We start from the raw sequence: 14,277 nt of genomic DNA on the forward strand, positions 1-14,277 counted from the left end.
GTATATTCAATAATCATATTTCAAAACTATCAAACTTGTTAAATCATTTCAAAATTTAGGTATTTATTCCAATTAATAATATATATATTAATTGAAATTAATTATCCACACCCATACCCATCCCCATCCTCACCACCATATGCCAACCCCTACCCCCACCTCACCCCATGCCACTCGTAAAAGATTTTCAAAACTTTGAAAATCTTCTATGGAGACCTTACCCCATCCCACCCCACTTTACCCTACCCTATCCTATCTCATCCTACCCTACATCCCAAAAAAATTTCAGAAATTAAAAACGGGAAATAACACCCCATCCCATGGAACCACCTACCTTACCCTCCACCTCTACCTCCAAAAAAATTTCTAGAAATTAAAAACTAGAGATTACATCGTACCCTACCCACTCCAACACATCCCTCATATCTAAAAAATTTCCAACTCACTATATATAACCAAGTCATTGACATATGTTATGTATGATTAATTGTGACCAGCTGTGGTCGAAAGTTGTTGGAAAATTGCCGTGAATCTCACCTAAAAATTTGGGCAGATTTTCAGATTTCGAGAGCTAAATTTGTGGGCTTACTCCGGCCGAATCCTTTGGAGTTATAGGGAGATTTTGGGTGTTAATTGAAGAGCACATTGAGGGCTTTCCAACGACATCCAAATTCAGTGGTCTTGGTAGCCAGAGGTTGCCTGAAAATTTTCGCAAATCTCGCCCATAAATTTGAAAATTCTAGGTAGATTTTTCAGATATCGGGTAAGCTGACTTTGTGGACTTATTTCGATCGAATCCTTTGGAGTTATGGGGAGATTTTGGTTGATAATTAAAGAGGACATTGTGGGCTTTCCAATGATATCCAAATCTGACGGTCCTGGTGGTCGGAAGTTGCAAGAAAATTGTCGTAGAACTTGTCCAAAAATTTGAAAAATCTGGGCAGATTTTCAGATTTCGTGGAGCTGACTTTGTGGGCTTATTACGATCGAATCCTTTGGTTTTATGAGGAGATTTTGGGTGGTAATTGAAAAGGATATTGTGGGCTTTTCAACGGTATTTAAATCCGGTGTTCTTGGTAGTTGGAAGTTGTTCAAAAAATTGCAGCAAACCTCGCCCAAAAATTTAAAGAATTTGGGTGATCGTTTCTACAAGTTTGTAAACTTTAATGACCATTTTTGAAAGCGCTCCAAACGTCAATGACTATTTCTGTAAGTTTTAAACTTTAGTGACCGTTTTATATTTTTTAGGTAAGTTCAGTGACCGTTTGCGAAATTAATCCTAAAAAATATTGTCAACAGCAAATGAAAGTAAACTGCAAAGTCAGGTCATCAAAATAGTTGCACCAACGAGTCTAATGGCTTACATTCCAAAATAGTTACAATATTGTACTACATTAACTATTCTTCCATCATCAGTGTCAAAATGCTACAATTTACTCGTACATGAACTTAAGTAAAATGAAATGATAATCATATTACATAAATTAAATGTATTGCGGATTAAATGCATACACGATACACCTTTGAATAATTTCTAGGGTACATTTTTAAACTATTTCGATAGACAGTTAAAATGTTTATCCGAACAGTTATAAGATGTCGAGATGAACATTTCAAATGTCTATCTTGACAGTTTACAATTGTGGAATTGGATATTTAAGGTTAAATATGAAATATGTATGATTTTCTTGATTGTCTTTATTTTGTTGATTATGATTGGATGATTGTTAAGGGGTTTTTTTTTTTTTTTTTTAAGTTTTTAATTCATGGTACAATCTTGGGATTTTTGGTTTTCTCTCGTAAGATTTGATTCATTATAGAATTGTGTGAGAAAACTTTAGGATTATTTGTTTTGTTATGTGGATGTTTTGATTATAGATTCAAGAAGAAAAAATCAATTTTCAGAATTTATTTTCGATTTTTGGCTCAAGAAAAGAAAAATCTAGAAAAACCAGTGCGCTTGGCATCATAGTGCCAAGGTTGTGGGAAAAAAAATTGTTTGCACAATTGTTTTATATCTTAACACAAACTAAATTGAAGCAATATATTATCAAAGTAATCTCTATTCCGTAGATTTATTTATTTCGGGATATAAAGTTGTGTATGTTTGTTATTTTAGCGAGCAATGATCGGTCAAAAGGAAAATTATTGGTTGGCCAAATAATAAACATACCCATGAGAATAAATGTTTGGTGATTGTCTAGTTGTCATGTTAACAACAAACCGGCCAAAAGGAAGTTCATTGTATGATAGAATTTATTGTCAGCATTTGATTACTGCATGGGGAGCAACACCTACAAGTTCATGTTTCCATCCAAAGACTAAAGACTAATTTTGCGGAAGGTATCGTGGAATGGGCTCACCACTATCATGTGGTTATTTATGTTATACATATATGTGCTATTATTGAATGGTTTTATATAATTTTTTGTTACTTTTTTTTGTTCTCTATCTAATTACAGCTTCTGCTTCTACTATAACCACCAACATTAATTTCGTTCATGCGCTTAACGGTACAAACTTCAAGACCTGGAAAGAGAACCTTTTTATTGTTCTCAACTGCATGAATCTTGACCTTGCGCTGAAGAAATAACACCCCGTACCTCTCACCGCCCAATGTTACCTGAGATAAAAAGGAACATGAGAGGTGGGAGAGCTCTAATTGCATAAGTCTTATGATGATGAAATGTAGCATTTTGAAAGCATTCAAGGATGCTATGTCCGAAGAGGAAAATGCTAAGAACTTCCTTGAAAAAATTGAGAAGTATTTTGCAAAGAATGAAAAGGCAAAGACTAGTACATTTTTGGCTAACATTGTCTCAATGAATCTAAAGGAAAATGGAACATAAGAGTATATTATGGAAATGTCTAATATCGCTTCAAAACTAAAGGCACTAAATTTAGAGCTGTCTGAAGACTTGCTCGTACATCTGGTACTCATTTATCTTCCTGCACAATATCGTCAATTTATAGTGATCTACAATACTCAAAAGGATAAATTGACTCTTAATGAGCTCATATCTCATTGTGTGCAAGAAAAAGAAAGAATTATGCTGGAAAAGACAGAAAATGCTCAATTAGCCACTATCTCTAAGGACAAGAAATGACAAGGGGATAAGGGTAAGGAAGCAACAATTGGAACACAGTAGACCAAAAATAACAGTTTAAGAAGGATGCGAAATTTACCTATTACGTTTGCAAGAAAGCCAGACATATAAAGAAAGAATGGATGGCGAATCAAGATTGCTGAAACGAAGAGAAAAACAAAAGGTTTGGAGAATTCTTCAAAGGTACAATCTTTATCACGATTTCTATCTAAACACAAAGGGATCCTCAATGGGAATCGAAATAATTTTAATTTTTCGTTGTACATGTATAAGTAGATTCATAACAGTGGTATCAGAGTCTACTTTGTGTTTGTTAGAAATTGCTTTGCATGTTGGAACAATTAAATGTTAATTGTTTTTTTTTTTTGTTTTAGCGATTAAGGAAATAAATAATTTTTTTATGTTCTAAATTAGATTTTGAATAGAAATTATTTTTGGGATTGGAATAATTTATGAAATATGTTATTAAAATAAAAAATAAAGAAAGGAGTGGATCGGGATGGTGTCGCCGCCAGCTCTGGCGGCGGTGGCTGGAGCGGCAGAGACGCCACTGCATTCTGCAGCAGCGTCTATCGCTGTCGGTAGAGGCACAGACGCCACTGTAACAACGGCGTCTGCCGCTGCATTCAGCAGCGCTTTCGCTCTGCTAAAGGCGGCGGGCTCCTGCCGCTGTTGGAACCGGCGCCCCAAGAAGATTGGGTTCGATCTATGGTTTTCTTCCATTCGGGTGAGAGGTGATTGGAGACGGGGGCTTGATCTGCAATTTAGGAAATTGTATGCCCTTGGCTGCAATTATGAAAAATGGGTCACTCTTGCAATTTGAAGTAAGGGGCTATTTTTCAATAGTTGATATTGAGGACCCTTGCTTGCAATTCCACTACCAGGGTCGATTTTGTAAATAACAAAAAGGGCCTTTTATAATTTAAAGAAATTGGAGGGCCTGTTTATAATTTTAAAATGGGCCAATTTGCAAATTTCAAAATAGTTTTGAATTTGAATTTTAAAATGGTTTTAAAATTGTATTTCAAATGGGTTTTGACCTATTTTGACTAAAGATTTAATTTTGACCCAAATTAAAATTTTGTTTAAAATTGACGACATTTTATATGTTCGTTAAAATTGGATTTTGACTTAAACATTAAACTTTGACCCAATTGAATTTTTATTTTATTTAGAAGTGTTTTTCTAGATTAAAATATTAATTCAATTTAAATTAGAGTTTGACTCTAATTTAATACTTAATTAAAATTTGATTTTAATTAATTATTCACCCGAATATATTCTTGTAATTAGAACTGGATTCTAATTTCACATTTAATTAAGATTTGATTTTAATTAAATTTTCCTGCCCTAAATTTCTTCTTGGAATTGGAGTTGAACTCTAATTTGGTATTTAATTAAAATTTTCATTTTAATTAAATTAATTCGCCCTTAATTATTGGAATTAGAGTTAGACTCTAATTTTGTTATTTAATTAAAATTTGATTTCAATTAAATTCCACCTCCTTAAATTGTGAAATTAGAGTTTGACTCTAATTTGATTTTTTATTAAAATTTGATTTTAATTAAATAATCCTGCCATGTAATTGTTGAATTAGAGTTGGACTCTAATTTGATATTTAATTGAAATTAGATTTTAATTAAATATACCCGCTACTTAAATAATTGGTTAATATGATTAATTAATTATTTAATTGTTCCGATTCTTTTGTCTAAAAGAGTTTAGACAACTTAATTGCTAGAAACTTGAAACTTATTTGCACATAATATTAGATATTATATAGGTATACATTTATGTGATGAATGTATTATTACTGAACAATTATGAACTCGATCATATGGATATGTTGAATGGTTAATTTTTATTCTTATTGTTTTTTGGGCCTGCGAGCCCGTTATTATTATTATTATTTTGGGTTTGCGAGCTCTTGATCATTTTGGACATGCGAGTCCGTTGTTATTATTGCTGTGAGCCTGCGAGTCCAATTTCATTTAGGCTTGCGTGCCAACTAGTATAGGATACAGGTTGCAATTGGACTAATTGAAGAGACAAGAAGAGGAGGAGACCATGGAGATGGTGCATTGATACTGTTCAATGCTATACCCCCAAGGAATTGACCAACTAGTTTTCCTTATGGCTCAAGAAGATTAGATAGTAAAAGTCCATTATCGTCCACACTATTATATTATGTTATATATTTATTTATTTGCATGGTAGATGTATAATAATAATAATAATAATAATAATAATAATAATAATAATAATAATAATAATAATAATAATAATAATAATAATAATATATTATTGTTTTAATGAGACTTTTGAATGCAAAATCCCTCTACAAAATATTAAGTCATATTTATGATTGTCTTCCATCATTATAGTGAAAAATCAGAGTCCCAAATCGTCTCAACTTGTTGACTACACTCAAGGCTAGTCTATTAGGGATATGTTTGATACTAGGAAATATTAGATATTTCTGAATGATGGGTTTGACTTAACTAAAATTTATCTTTTGTTGAGTATATTCAAGGAGATAAATTTTAGAGGCATGTTAAGCTAACACGTAAGATGTGTGAAGACAAAGATTTGTCAGTTTAATGATCTGAGAGTAGTATGGAGATACAATTGATAATAGTATCTACCCAAATGTTATATTAGGGCTTGTTGAGTACACTCAAAATTTTAATATAATAGATGAGATCCCAGCCCATTGGGAGTCAAGCATGAACTCCATAAATTTATGTAAGAGGGTCATAAATTTTAGTTAAACAGTGGGAGCATAATTAATTTAATAAAATTCCATGTTAAATTAATTGATGCATTTTATATATTATTCTTTCCTTTTTCGTCATTTATACTTATTGAATCATGAGTAACCACATGTATTTGAATGGCATACTAGATGTCAACAACCAAACTAGATTTTCTTAATTGACACAGCAATTTGAGAATTGTTCTCATGCATGAGAAAGTTGGTTGTCCTTAAGTAGCAATTTTTCAGTAACACCTGATGATGACTCAACTAAGGAAAATGTGACTACTATAATAAACACAGTGATGAGATAGTATTACACGCATGTGATGCTTGCAATTATGTCATTGAGTTACAAAAGCAACTTGAGAATATAGATGTTAACATATAATTCTTCATTACAAAGAGTTGTATGATAAGAATCATGTGTGGAAGGATATGAGACTTCCAAACAACTATACCGGTGCAAAATGATAGAGTAATCTTCAATCGATACTTAGACACTGAAGATGATTGATGTTGAGAAATGTCTCAATTGAGTTCAATCATAAACCATGAACTAAGTAGTGACTTGGTTCTGCAATCTCTGTCAGAGAAACCTATTCATAACTTATTATGAATTTAACGTGAATAAGCTTGAATGCACAATTATTGAGTTGCTTGACATGCTTAAGGCTGTTAAGCCCAACATCGAAGTTAGTAGTGGGCAAGCCATTGATTCCTCTAAAGATATTAAGAGAAAGTCTAAAGGGACTTTGTGAAAGCATCCAATATGGTTAAAACTATCAAAGCGAAGGATAATACCAAATCTAATGACCCTTGGTTTCATTATAGAATGAAAGGTCATTGGAAGGAATATTGCCTGACTTATGTCTACTTCATGAGTTTCTTAGGTATTTGATACCAGATGTAAATCCCATATTTATACAAATATGGAGAAACTAAAAAGAAGTAGACCACTGCGAAAGGGAGAAGTTGACATACACGTTGGAGATGAGCAAAGGTTGCTGCATTGCCTGTACGAATATACTTCTTGCAATTGCCTTTTGGTTTAGTATTAGAATTAGAGAAATGTCGCTTTATACTCACCATAGCTGGAACATTAAAATGAATTTCATGTTCGGACATGAACTATTTTAATATTAAGGACAATTGTTGTTCTTGTTTATTTTGACAAAGATCCCAATGGCTATAGGTAAATTACAAAACGACGTTTATATTCTTTAATACTAAGGATTCTATAATGAGTATAGAAATTAAAAGGCATAAATGCGATAATCTAATTATTACCAAAATCTGGCATGATAGACTTTGTCATTTAGATGAAATGTAATTCCAAAATTACATAAAGATGTATACTTGGGATTAATTGATTTTGACAAGTACAAATTATGCATGTCTGGCACATTGACCAAATCTTCTTTTACTTGAAAAGAAGAAAGGTCAACATAATTACTGGTCTAATGCATGGTGATGCATATGGACTCGTGTCAATTAATGTCAGGTAATGTTTCTCTTATTTCATCAATGATCATGTATACTTGATAAAAGCTCAAACATGAAACTCTTGAAAAGTTCAAGGGATTCACACTAGAATTAGAGAAACAAATAGGTAAAGATACCCTCACATTAAGATTCGATCAAGTGAGAGTATCTTAAAGATAAAATTTAGATTATCTAAGAGAGAATGAGATTCTCGTGCAGTGGACTCCTTCATATACACTGCAGCAAGGTGGTGTATCTAAAAGGAGGAATCGTTAATTATTACATAAAATGCGATTAATAACAAGCTATGCAAATCTCCCAAAATTGTTTTGGAGTCATGCATTGATTGTAGTATGCAACACACTAAATCATGTCCTATCTAAATTGGTTAACAGACTCCATACGAGTTATGAAAAAACAATAGTCCCAATTTATCTTATATGAAAGTTTGGGACCATGACACTTATTTGAAGCGCCTTGAATCGGATAAGTTTGATGCTAAATCTAATAAATACATATTTGTGGGGATATTCAAAGCAGACGTTTGAATATTTATTCTATTATCATAAAAAAAGTCTTCGTCTCACGACATATCGTCTTCTTAGAGAAAATGTTTACTCTAAAAGAGGACAGTGGAAGTAAAATAGAATTTGAAAGAGTTCAAGAGTCCACAGATATAGTTAACCAAGTAGATAAATTCAAGTTTGATCCCATATCTGATATGGGACATACTTTGGATCAGGAAGTAAAGACTCCTGAGGACATGATAGCTCTATGTGAATCTAGTAGGATCATACGACCTTCAAGAAGGTGCGAATCCATGATCATTAATCAGGTATTAGTGATCCAGGATAATAAACATGCTAGTTGTAACAAAATAAAGTCAAGTGTTGACTTAAAAGAGACAGCAAGAGGCCATGATACTCGAGATGAACTCAGCGTATGTGAACAAGGTTTGGACCTTGGTCGAGCCTCCTGATGGAATAAAACCCATAAGGTTTTGTAAATAGTTTACAAGGGAAAGGTCAATGTGGATGTGAATATCCATATATACGAAGCAAGGCTAGAAGCAAAGGTTAAGTATTGACCTTGGTGAAACCTTTCTCCTGTGGCCTTACTGAAGTCCATTCGGGTTTTATTTGCAACAGTTGCATATCATAACTAAAGGTTAAGATAAGTCTCTATGGAGCTGAAATCTTAGATTTGGTGGAAAAAAAGTCAAAGTGTTTGATTTTATCAAATTTGAAGACGAATTATGTGTTTACAAGAAGATAGTGGGAGCATTGTCGTATTCCTAATATTATAGAAAACGACATCCCTATGTTTCAATCGTTGAAATAATAGTTGTTAAAGGATTTATTTTTGAACGATATGGGAGAAACAACTTGATCTATAGAGATAGATCTAAAATGTTGCTTAACTCGTCCCAATCTATATAAAATATTGAGAAGATTTTATATGGAGAAATTGATTTACTCTTAAATGGTGTATTGGAAAGGTTCCAAATGTGAAGCAACCGTTGATTCAATAGTAGAAACCTAGTATATGTTTACTTCAAAAGTAACAAAGAGTTGCAATCTGGATCATGATGTTCATAAATGAACTTGGAGTATTTCTTGATATTGTTGATCACATGCCATTGTATTGTGATAACAATAGAGCCATTGCAAAAGTGAAGGAACTGAGGTCTCATCGATGATCCAAACATGTATTAAGGTGGTATAATCTCATTAGAGAGATAATACAAAAAAATGACGTAAAGAGAAGAATAAATTCCCACATTTAACAATATTGCAGATCCACTGACAAAGAGTTGTCGTAGCATAAATATGATCGTCATGTGGACTTATGATATTGGATACATAAGTGATTGGATCTAGTGCAGGTGGGACTTTGTAAGTATTATGACCTAGGTCCAATCAACTTTAGACATAAATACTTTTGATATATAATTAATGCAATTTAATGGCAGATCTATTATTTAATTAATAGACAATTAAATAAATAATAGAGTCCGTAGATTCAAATCTTCGTAATTTGTTAATCATAAGATTTATGATTGTGAGATACAAATTACATCTGATTGAATCTTAAATTGTCCGTGGTCGTAAGTAATAACGAGATACAGATATCGTTATTACGGATAGATCATCACGTGTAGCATTTCTTACTTGTGAAGTAAGTAGCTGATCTCACAAGTTAAAGTGTGGTGACACTTAAATGAACACGTGGATGTTTTGTTATAGAACAAAACATTGGAGAACCGCCGAGAGATTCTAGATGGATAACTATCTGAGTGTCAGTAGTTAATCTCTAAACGTTCGGTAGTGAAATTGGTCCTTTGACTTGAGGTCGTCATGGTACCTTATATGAGGGCAGTCATACTTTGATGGTGTTGGATGTTGCTCTGCAAAGGGCCGCTAATACGACATCATTCGGGTACGACAAGAATCGTATGAAGGTTGTGATTGACCAATAAAGAATTCGTCACTCTTAGATAGTAGGAGATTATGATATGCGTTTCATTCAATTAAGTCAATGATGAAATCCTTGGTTAAGGTGTACTCATAAGTCGAAAAGAAGTTTTCGACTTATATTGACTTAATGATGGAGTGCAAGATATGATCAATATCTCGTAATTGATTGGATCATATTGACGAAGGGATTATAGTTTCACGGTAAACGAATGAGTTTGGTTTTGTCATACCACGTGATATTTTTCGTCACATGTATTGTCCTGACACATTGTTAGATGTCAATCTGGGACGGCGAGTGTGAATTGATGATAAATTAAAATAGTGTTTTAATTTATCAATTTTGATTAGATCAAAATAATATTTCACGTCGTTAGGTATCGTAATCCGGAACCTGATGGGTCGCACACAAAAGAGAATTGAAAGATTGTAAATTGCTAATTGATTAATTTAATAATCGTTGGATAAATTAATTAATTGAATTTGTTATTTATATTCCCGAATTAATTAATTGGATTAATTAATTCACGGACCGGGTTTAATTAAATGGATTAATTAAATATTGGACTGGACCGGACCGAGTCCGTTTGGGTTTATATAAATACATGACTAGGGTTTGAGGTCCATATGGTTTTCATTATTCTTGCTGGCACAAGAGAGAAAACCCTGGTAGCTGCAATCTTATTCTTTGTGTGGATCACTGTTGGAGACTGGATAATTGGACAGTGGTGGATGGCGAATCAAGATTGCTGGAACGAAGAGAAAAGCAAAAGGTTTTCAGAAATTTCAAAGGTACAATTTTTATCACGATTTCTATCTAAACACAAAGGGATTCTCAGTGGAAATCGAAATAATTTTAATTTTCTGCTGTGCATGTATAACTAAATTCCCAACACCACTATCACATGAAAACTTTTGAATACTTATACTCGGACCATTTCCCGAGGGAGTGAGCCGTCGCTTAAATATGTGGTTAATGTAATGTGTTAGAAAGTATGTAATGTATACTATAAGCAGTTCAAAAGGTTCAATAGGGAAAATTTTGATATTTTGTAATCCTCTTTTGAAATTATGTAAACGGCCTATATTTAATACCGTTTTGTACCATAGGTTTCCTTAATGTGTTTAAAGAGTGAATGTGATCAAAATTTTGTAAAATTTTAAATTTAATTTGCTCACGTATCAACAACTAAAAGACATGTACCAAAAATCTTTATTTAGCCATTTTTATTTTATTCAATCCTAGATGCTTAATTAATATTTTAAAGGTCGGGGTGTCACATATGGTGCAACCAAAAAGCTTAATGTCAGGTGATAAGCTTTTCGTCAACGATGTTACAAATTTCATCAAGTCATCATCTCGTATGTTTTTGATGTAAATGCGGTTGTTTTGAGATAAATGCAGTTGATGATTGTGTATATTACAAGTTCAATAGAAGTAAATTTATCTTCCTAGCATTTTATGTCGATGGCATACTATTGACCAGCAATGATATAGGCTTATTTCACCAAATCAAAATATTTCTAACAAAGAATTTGGAAACAATTCGAGATCTATTAGTAAAAGTGTTTTACTATGGCCAGTGCGGGTATGCGTTAGAAATCCTACAAATAGTTGTGAATAAAAAGATGATATAGCTTTAGATGTTGCCGATTGGAGATTTCAATATCTTAATTAATGGGAAAAAATAAGTTATGAAAATTCAATCAGCACTTCAAGAGTTAACTCCTACACATTCATTTGATAAGAACAGTGCTATCTAAAGAATATTTTAAGATAAGTTAAATTTTTAATGATACCTATAGTTAGGACAAACCAAATGGAGTATGATAGATACTCTTAATTGGGAGATTACTCATGTAAATATGAAATGGGGATACTTTTATGAGAATGTTTTAGCACCTGAATTCTCTAAAACAATTATGAAACACAATCGTTGATCGGGGCCAATAGGAATACAACCGTGAGTATTGTGTTAGTAATATTGTCTTGGTTTATTTCAAAGCTTGATAGTTCAAGAGATCGCATTCATTGATTAGCAAAGTAAGTTCGAAAATATTTCCGCTACAAAAGGTTCAAACACATAAGGTAGCCCGAATGCAATAGCTTTTTGCTTCAACTCTCTTTAGTGTTTGCATAGTCATTTGCTTTAATTTTCATTCATATGGAGAATTGTTAAAAATTTGTATAGAAATTTGATTTTAACCAATTTTAACTGACTATTTAACTTAAAATCGTTAGTCAGTGAAAGAGAAACTAAAGCCAAATTTAAACTACTTAAATACATTAAATTATTGAAAAATTATGTAGAATATTATGGAACATCGTAGAACTCATTTTTTTTTTTTTGGATGAAGAGTTGTCTCTTTTTAAATAATATTTTTCAAAAGTCACATTTTTTAATTTTAGAGATGCCTTTTTGGACATGTATTTTTCGACAAGACATGTCTTTTTAGACGTGCCTTTTCATTAAGTTATGTCTTATAAGACTCAACATTTTAGATCACTATATATAGATCCTATATATTTGGAATTTCCTTTCATTCATTTCATTCTTACCTTGTCATATTAATAAATATTCACTTCAAAATATTTTTGCACTTATAGAGTTTCATATTAAGAGAGTTCAAAATTTCAGTAAGTTCGTTGGTGTATGTAATTTGGACGCACTTATTGCAGGAAGTAGTTGTTGTATTATGGAAGACAAATGCTAAAAAATTGTTAGCATCCATGCAGAGCATTATCGTTTGAAGGGGTCTCGATCGAATTCGTATTCATGCATTTCTCGTTTTTACTTTACATGTTTGATTTTTGTAATTCAAAATTCTATTCGATTTTGTGCACGTAAAATATTTATTATTGGAATATAATTTATGCACGTCAACACTTTCAACAAATATGACAACAAATCAATCAGAGTGATTATCACAAAAACTATATAACCAACTTCGAATTTGTTAAAAAAACACTTAAATTTTGTTCAGTGTTACAATCATTAATTTTACATTGTTTGCAAGCCTTTAGAATCCTACTCCATGCGCTTGTCGGGGAGATGAATCAATCCAAAAGCACCAAAGTTGTTGTCAACTAGTGCAAATATGGAGGTGATTAATAATTTCAAATCGAAATCTTATTGTTGGAGTTGTGTGTTTTAGTGAGATATGCCCTACAAGTAGCTAAATGCATTCCCCCTTGCATGGCTCTGGCCATCTTTCACTTTCAATGGACATTCTTTCTTCAAATTTTATATTTGGATTTTTTAATATTGCTCAACTTTTCCGCCTAAAGTTTGGAATGATAAAATTGCAATGAATTTTGATTGTCAAAGTTATGTTGGTTAGTTTTACCAATAGTATGGTGATATTTAAATATTTATAGGATTGGTATTATTTTGAAATTGAGCTAATCGAGATTGGGAATTTGTTTAGCCGTTTAGGCAATAGAAAGCTTCGAGTTCAACATTGAATGGCCTTTGGTGGGTTTGTCATTGATGTCAAATTTTGTATATCCACGTTGATTAGTAAAATCAATGTTTTAAATTTCGGACTGAATTGCAGTTTTACTAAGAAACCCGTGACCTGGCCATCAAATCAACCAGGATCGCCCCAATTAACCTATCGGGACATTGCTAATGGAAAATTTTCATATTTTATTTAGCATTTGGACTGTTTGCTTATTTCTATATGCTGCAGTTTTCACATTTTTAGTTTTTACCTTTATTTTGCCCTAAATTGTATTCTTCCTGGTGATTGATATATAACAATTTGGAGCACATTACATTTGACATTACAAAACTCTAAAATCAGAAAATATATATATGATCAAGTTAATGCGCTCTTTTTTGAAGCCCTATCACTATTGACATCTAAATCTGCAAGGAAAAAATCGAAAAGACAAAAAAAAAAAATTAGCATGATTTAATTTTATTTATATATGAACTTGAAAATGTTTCATTTCCTTGATTTTTGGAGCAAGGATAGAAAAACAATGTAAAATGAATTTACTGAATGACAACTATGCCCATGTTTGGTATGGATTAAAATTTAGATTTTAATATAAGTAAACGTTAACAATTAATTTTAATCATATATTTCGTGGAATCCACAACTTTTCAATCACATATTTCATCAATTTTTATCAAAATTACTAAAAAACTGATTTCAATTCCCACTAAACAGTGATTTATACATTGATGGAGCCAGCACTCATCGAGAGAGCATGATTACGCGTGCCGACTTTGCCTAAATTTACCGTTGTCATTAGGGAGCCATTGATGAAACTTGAAGCACAAGAGAATGCAGTTGAAGCGTTTGGAAGACGGAGAGTGGATTGGGCCTTTTCGTTTTGGCCTCTTGTTTTAAAAAATAAAAATAATTGGCCCAATCTAGTGGATCTTGGTTTAATGGATTGTATAATGGGAAAATTCACAAGTCATGTATTAAGCACGAACAATT

Source organism: Olea europaea, chromosome 1, assembly GCF_002742605.1.
Source record: "Olea europaea var. sylvestris chromosome 1, O_europaea_v1, whole genome shotgun sequence".
Taxonomy (NCBI): Eukaryota; Viridiplantae; Streptophyta; class Magnoliopsida; order Lamiales; family Oleaceae; genus Olea; species Olea europaea.